General features: G+C 44.4%; 1 pseudogene; it reads right to left on the bottom strand.

Moving 5' to 3' along the window:
* Nucleotides 1–273: 273 nt before the first annotated feature.
* Nucleotides 274–480, bottom strand: LOC142260806 (U2 spliceosomal RNA; annotated as a pseudogene).
* Between the last annotated feature and the right edge of the window lie 6853 nt (nucleotides 481–7333).

Here is a 7333-nt window from a genome sequence, read left to right as displayed (position 1 = left end):
CAATTGCAAATGATCTAGATAAGACTGAGAATAAGATACTGCACGGGACATAGCAGAGTTGGTCAAGTTGAGTGGAGATGAGTTTGCTATTTGGCACAGCTTTTTGCATCAATAAAGCAAGTAAAAGGTGTGAAAGATAAAAAAAAGGGTGAAAGTGTGAAAAGTGAATTGGCCAAATTGAGGTGCATATAAAGTTTTTGCTTTCTTTCAATTCACTAATGGGGCTCATTTGAATCAGGTGAATTGAGTTCTGCTTTTGGAAACTGGGTTAAGAAGGGGTGCACCGGTCCTGGAGGTACTGCAATACCAGGTCAATGCGTGCAGTGGACAGAGCAAGATTTTTTCCATCTCCTTGTTCTAAAAATCCATTTAATATATGGTCCCCAGAGAGGGGACGTATCAGATATTAAACTGATAAGAACAGATTTAATTTTTTTTTTTTTCTGTTTATCAGTAGGACTTCAAAATAACAAAGGTGATCGCCTCCCGTTGCCTGGGAACCGTCCAGGCACAAGAGGGCTATGTGTCACCAGAAGGCGCACACACTTCCTCAAGGCCGGCAGACGTGCAATCCCAGGCACCTTCCAGTACCGACCAAGGTAGCGTCCTCCGAAACTACACTTGATCTTAGCCAAAAGGCCGAGAAGCTATAACCCGAATTGGTTACGGCCTTGAGTGGCACCCTGGCCTATACCGGACACATCTTAGGGAGAGGGAGACAAACCCACGCCTACAGAAGACATTTTGTCACCCAAGCCAACCCTTGAAAAGGCTGTTTTGCAGAGCAAAAACAAGAAGAATGGTGCTTTTTGCAGCCGCCGCCCACTGCAATGAATCTGAATAACTCCTCCTTTTGGACACAAGCACCTCCCCTCCCCCTTGCAGTCTTTCCAATTCATGATACAAAAAGACGGACGGACAGGACAGGACAGGACAGGCTGCCTGACTTTCCGTCACTGCCACCCTTTGCCATCCTTGCCCGTAGAAAGCCCTTTCATCATCCCCAAACCCTAATCTTTTCCCTTCCCTTCCCAGATGCGTCTCACTCCCTTTCATTAGGAAGTGAGCGCAGCCTTTTCTCCGTTCTGCACATGCGCGACGTTAAACACAAATGCGCAGGCGTGCGTTCCATTACCCTCACTGCATTCCACTCCCATACAGGAAGTGGGCGCAGCTATTACTACGGTCGCACATAAAAGAACCCACGGCCACCACTGCACATAGCTGACTCCACCACAGGACACCCACTTCTACACCAACGCAGGTAAGACAGGATCGGCACCTCTATGCTCCCGTTACAATCAGGCTCAGTCACCATGTGATAACGCTCTCAACTCTTTAGTTGCAGGCTCCCCTTGCTTCACCTCCACTGGCTGTGCTGCCATTTCCTCTCCCACCTGGAAGGTATACTTTATTCCACTATTTTCCTGTTTCTCTCTTCCCCCTTTTCCCATAACCTACTTTTATCTGCATTTGTGGGGTATCTATATGCTATTTACATCATAGTTTTATTCATTAATATGGAAGGGAAGAGTGCCCATGAGAGTGTTGAACTGCGGAGAGCAAGAGATTAAGCTGCTCCGATTTGCCACCATTGATAAGCTGTTCTCAGTAGATACACATGCTATCCAAACAGCAGCATCCACCATTGCTTCAGCCCACCCATTCAGTGACAGCTCACCAAGTCAGCCAGAGGAGTGGTGTAAGGAATTACACGTAGGCACTGACTCCACACCTTCACATCACAAGAAGGGGGTCTACAGGCTAGTGCAAGAATACGAGCAAGTCTTCAGCAAACATCCGCTAGACTTTTGAAGAATAAAAGGGGTCAAACACTACATCCCCACAAGTGCACACCCACCCATCTAAGAGAGATATAAGCCAAAACTACCTGCACATTACCAGTGTACCAAGGACATGTTGAGCAACATGAAGGAGGCTGGGGTTATCCGTGACAGTTGTAGCCTCTGGGCAGCTCCGTTGGTCCTGTTAAAGAAGAAGGACAGCACCACTCCCCTGTATTGAGGAATAGCTAGCTGCATTGAGAACTGCAAATTATTTTTCTACCCTTGATCTCACTAGTCGCTATTGGCAAGTGTCCGTTGCTGAGGCAGACCGGGAGAAGACCGCCTTTGCCACCCCGATGGGTCTCTGCGAGTTCAAAAGCATGCCCTTCGAGCTGTGCAATTTGCCAGGAACCTTCCAGAGGCTGATGGAATGCTGCTTGGGACACCGAAACTTTGAAACGGTACTGCTATACCTTTATGATGTTATTGTTTATTCTAAAGCAAACAAGATTTTAGGGTGTATAAAAAGGGAGATTAGATCCGGTGATCCCAACGTATTGTTACCCCTCTATAAATCACTTGTAAGGCCACATCTGGAATATGGGGTAAAGTCCTGAGCAGGTTGATAACCATTGGTTTGAGCATGGTAGGGTGTAGTGCGCATCTTCCTGCATCGGTAAAAGCTGCAGAAGTCCTTGAAGATTTCCGCTTCAAAGGCTGTGCCTTGATCTGTGAGGACTCTCTCTGAGTAGCCATGAGGTCTGCATAAGTGTGCTTGGAAGACCTTCGCTGCAGTATGGGCCATTAGATCTTTGACTTGTACCACAACCATAAATCTCGAGTAGTTGTCTACCATCGTAAGTGCATACATGAGCTCGCCTCGATATTCTGCAACAAAACTCCCTTTTTCGATTTCAGTTTCAGCAATCACTCCTCTTCCTGTAGAAAATATTTATCATTACCTAAGACAGTCATTCTAATGCATGACAATATTAAGGCAATTTAGTTAAAACTTGTTTTAACTCACCTTTAAGGGGATTGATGTATTTCATGGTCAATCCAGGTTTGTCAGTGATGGCACTGACATAATGTATGGCGTCTTTTTCGGGCGTTATCCTTTGCCTTTTCATTGTGAAAATCCAGTTGCCTATATCAAAGCAAATTCTACTACTTGTAAAGTATGCAGAAAATGAAATGTAGAACATATAACATCAACTGCTTAGGAACGCATCATAGGTTAGTACTTAAAAGGATATTGTCATGTTCTAGTCATAATGCAAGCTGGACATTTTTCATGTTACCCTGTAATCGCCGGCCTGTTCTAATGCTCACAAGCCAAGATATAGGCTCAGCTGCTAAGGCTTCCCTCTGCCTTCTGAATGAAACTTGAATATGTCTGGGTCACTGTGTATATAGCAGGTGCTCAGAAAAAATAAGAGTCAATTTAATAGAAATAGCTCTGGCACACTATAGTGATCAATAACGTAAGAAAAGAACTCTTGGAATGCTGAAAATTCTTTATTTGTGCAAAAGGATAATTCATCCAACGTTTCGACCTTGTTTTTAGGTCTTTATCAAGGATAAAGTTATCTAAGATCATAAAGGGTTACAAAACCATATAAACACGTAATTAGTACATAGTACAACATAACAGTACAATATATTGCTACTTGAGAGTACAATGGGTCAAATGACCATGATGCACATACAAAAAATTTTTCCAAAGCCATAGTGAAAACATTTGTACTGAGGAAAGAAAATTTCCACATGACCTATCTGGAGAAACATTCTGGATCAAACAACCAAAAATAGTCAAGCAGGTAAATACACACCTATATGGATAACAGGATGATATGTGTTCAATTGTATAGCGTCATTGCCATTAAGGTACAAATGGAAAACTTGCAATCCTATATAGTGAAGGAAATGAACACATATCATATCAAAGAACACAGGAACATGGGTGTGAGAAAAACCTCAATGTTTATACTTTGTTCTTTATAATGGTGTGAACATGTATATGTCTCAGTACCTTATGCACTTGAGAATTCTAGTGAGTAGATCATGAAAGCCTATTTCAGAACTGGAATCGGTAAATAATTGTAGGTGGAATCTAAATGAAAAGATGGTACAAGTGTTATCATGACACGTGGGCTATAACACAATGGACCGTGTGACAAAGAAGAAAGGAGAGAAAGAAGAGGAAGAAAATGCAACTACCTGTAACATTACGTGATAGTCACTGGTAAGTATCACTTGACAATTCAAGTGAAAAAGGATTCCTTTATTAAAGGGTTCTCAGTCGCCTCAGGATCATGAAATACTAGGGTAAATGATATGAGAATGGGTAAGAAGCACCACTAAAGGAAATATGAGATGCAGGACATATATCTATAAACCCCTGAACTACATGATAGAAATAAAAAGAAGAAAAAAGAAAAAAAAGAAGAAAGAAGAAGAACACATAGAATGCGGAAAGAGAATGGGTACAACTACCTGAGTTACTGCAGGGAGGCCCCTGGTTGGTATTGTGAGGGTTAGTGGAATTCCTTCACTGAAGGGTTCTCAGTTGCCTCAGGTTCGTGAAAAATGCTATAGACAAATAATGCCCGGAGAAAAGGGGTTCATATACAGCGAATAATGGTAATACAAGGTACATGTGTCACATGTAATAGTATATATATATATATTGTACTAAGCTCTACACCAGAAATAGAAAGTAGTCCCTCTGCCTTCTGTCTAGGTGCCCTGAGTTATGTCCTGTAAACTGTCACAGGGACCCAGACACACATGTGTAGTAGGGGAATATCCCTGCTGAGATGCCAGTGCTAGAGCACTCGTTTGCTGTGGAGTTGAACGCTATGTGAGCAGTTCTTACCTTCAATGAGCAGAAGTCTCTTTTTTCAGATTTCAATATCTCTGTGGGTATCTGGCAGAAATATGGAATACTCTTTACTGCTAAGACCCTGTACACCACTCCCACTAAAGGGGGCTTTACACGCTGCGACATCGCTAATGCGGAGTCGTTGGGGTCACGGAATTTGTGACGCACATCCGGCCGCATTAGCGATGTTGCTGCGTGTGACACCGATGAGCGATTTTGCATCGCTGCAAAAACGTGCAAAATCGCTCATCGGTGACATGGGTCTCCATTCTCGATTATCGTTACTGCAGCAGTAACGATGTAGTTCGTCGCTCCTGCGGCAGCACACATCGCTCCGTGTGACACCGCAGAAACGAGGAACCTCTCCTTACCTGCCTCCCAGCCGCTATGAGGAAGGAAGGAGGTGGGCGGGATGTTCCGGCCACTCATCTCCGCCCCTCCGCTGCTATTGGGCGGTCGCTCAGTGACGTCGCTGTGACGCCGCACGGACCGCCCCCTTAGAAAGGAGGCGGTTCGCCGGTCACAGCGACGTCGCCGGGCAGGTAAGTATGTGTGACGGGTCTGGTCGGTGTTGTGCAGCATGGGCAGCGATTTGCCCGTGTCGCGCAACAGATGGGGGCGGGTATCCACACTAGCGATATCGGGACCGATATCGCAGTGTGTAAAGTAGCCTTTAATAAACTGTGTAAAGGATTTTAAGTAAAAATCCACAATAAACCAGCGCTAGATGGGTTTTTATAATTTTATTAATAGACCACAAATAAAAATTTTTTTGCTATCCTTGTTTCAAGACAGAGTATTTGATAATATACAATACACTGATTATTACTAAAACCAAGGACCACATAAAACAAGGACCACATAAAATAAAAAATGAAAGTAATGAGAATAAAATTCTTTTGTATAACCAATTAACTTCGAGGTGATACAATATTCACATTGATTTAGTTTTACCAGTCTAATGTAATGCCCCGGCCGGTGGCATATATTTTGTTTGGTTAATAATTTAGACTTATACAATGAAAGATGTACTATACCACCCCTGGCTAACTTACAAGTTTTAAGTTGTACAATATAAGTTTGCGACGTTATATTCGCCCCCAGGGCCTGGGGGAATAAACCTCACAACAACTTGACCGCAAAAAACACCCCGGATTTCTCCGTTGATTAGGCTGGAACCGCTATGTACAGGATTGACCTGTTAGACTTCCAGAGCGGACGTTTTGAGGCCAGTGGCCGCGACTAGTGCTGGCTCTGGGGGAGATGTATGGTTACCGACATCCCTCTTTACAGAGCCTTTATAACACTTCACAAGGCCACAAACCAGCCGGTCCCGTATTCTCCCAAATGTACTTTCGAAATCAAGCAGTACGAAGCCACTGAAAGCACCAAGATGTTGGCTGCGGACAACAATAAGATCAGCGGTAACTACTCAGCCTCTCCAGCGGGCAGTCCAGACCGTATCCAGTGTCAGCTGACTGATTCCACACAGGAGGAAGTTGCTTGGCAGGTTAGCACCACACAAGGCTCCGATCCGCTTCCAAACGAGCAATGCAGAACCGCTGGAGGTACCAATGTATCCTGGTTGCAGACAAAGGAAATGTCAGCGGTAACCTCTCAACCTCTCCAGCAGGCAATCCGTACCGTGTCCAGTGGAAGCCGGTTGATTCCACACGAGGGAGAGATTACTTGGCAGGTTATCACCGCACAGGTGAGGTAGGCAAAAACAGAGTCCTGATCCGACGCGCGTTTCGGGGGCGTGTAACGGCCCCCTTCCTCAAGGATAACTCAGCTGTTGCCTAGAGCACTATTTATGCATATATTTAATTGGTTATAATTTGCATAAAATTAAACAATGTTTAAATTCAACCAACATTCAATGACCACTACATATATCAATTTGTGAAAGACCGTTCATAATAGCCATATAATATAATTATGTGCAAAGGTTTTTCTAAAGGTTTTTCTAAAAAGACCTATATATAGCCTTGCTTGTATCATCATATACTGGGAAGACAATGTGTATATATGCATATGCTTTTTTTCAACAATAAATTCGCTCTTTTGAGAGCCAGCCCTCATGCAGGGATTGGCTGGCAGACCACTGCAATGCCACAGCCCTGTTAGTTGTGGAATTGCAGTGATTGGCCGGCCTGCACAGCGTGACCGAGCCTTTATACCGGCGGGCGCGCTGTGCTCTGCTCACAGCTATCCAGACAGTCAGTGCAGGGAGAGGGTCGCTGCTTCAGGGAAAGGTTTGCGGCCCTTTATAGCTATTTCCGTAGCAGGGCTGCAAACAGTGTGACCAAAAGTCCTTCTCAGGACTATTCTAGTTGTATACAGGCAGGCAGGGTATAGCCAGGTCGGAGTACAGTAGCAGAGTCCTTCTCAGGACTATTGTTGCTGTATACAGGCAGGGTATAGCCAGGTTGGAATACAGGCTAGTGACCAAAAGAGTCCTTGTCAGGACTATTGTAGCAGTATACAGGCAGGCAGGCAGGCAGGCAGGGTATATAGCCATTCCTAGTGGTGACCGTATACCAGCCTTCATCATATCTGGGGCTGGTGTACACAGTCTAAAACAGTCCTGATAGTGTCAGATAGTGTCATTAATTTTTGCTCCTAAAACCTGTGTTAGGTTCTTAGTGCGTCCGTGCTTGCA

The sequence above is a fragment of the Anomaloglossus baeobatrachus genome, unplaced genomic scaffold, assembly GCF_048569485.1.
Source record: "Anomaloglossus baeobatrachus isolate aAnoBae1 unplaced genomic scaffold, aAnoBae1.hap1 Scaffold_188, whole genome shotgun sequence".
In the NCBI taxonomy this organism is placed as follows: domain Eukaryota; kingdom Metazoa; phylum Chordata; class Amphibia; order Anura; family Aromobatidae; genus Anomaloglossus; species Anomaloglossus baeobatrachus.
The sequence above is the reverse complement of the archived record's forward strand: the minus strand, read 5'-3'. Positions and strand labels throughout refer to the sequence as shown.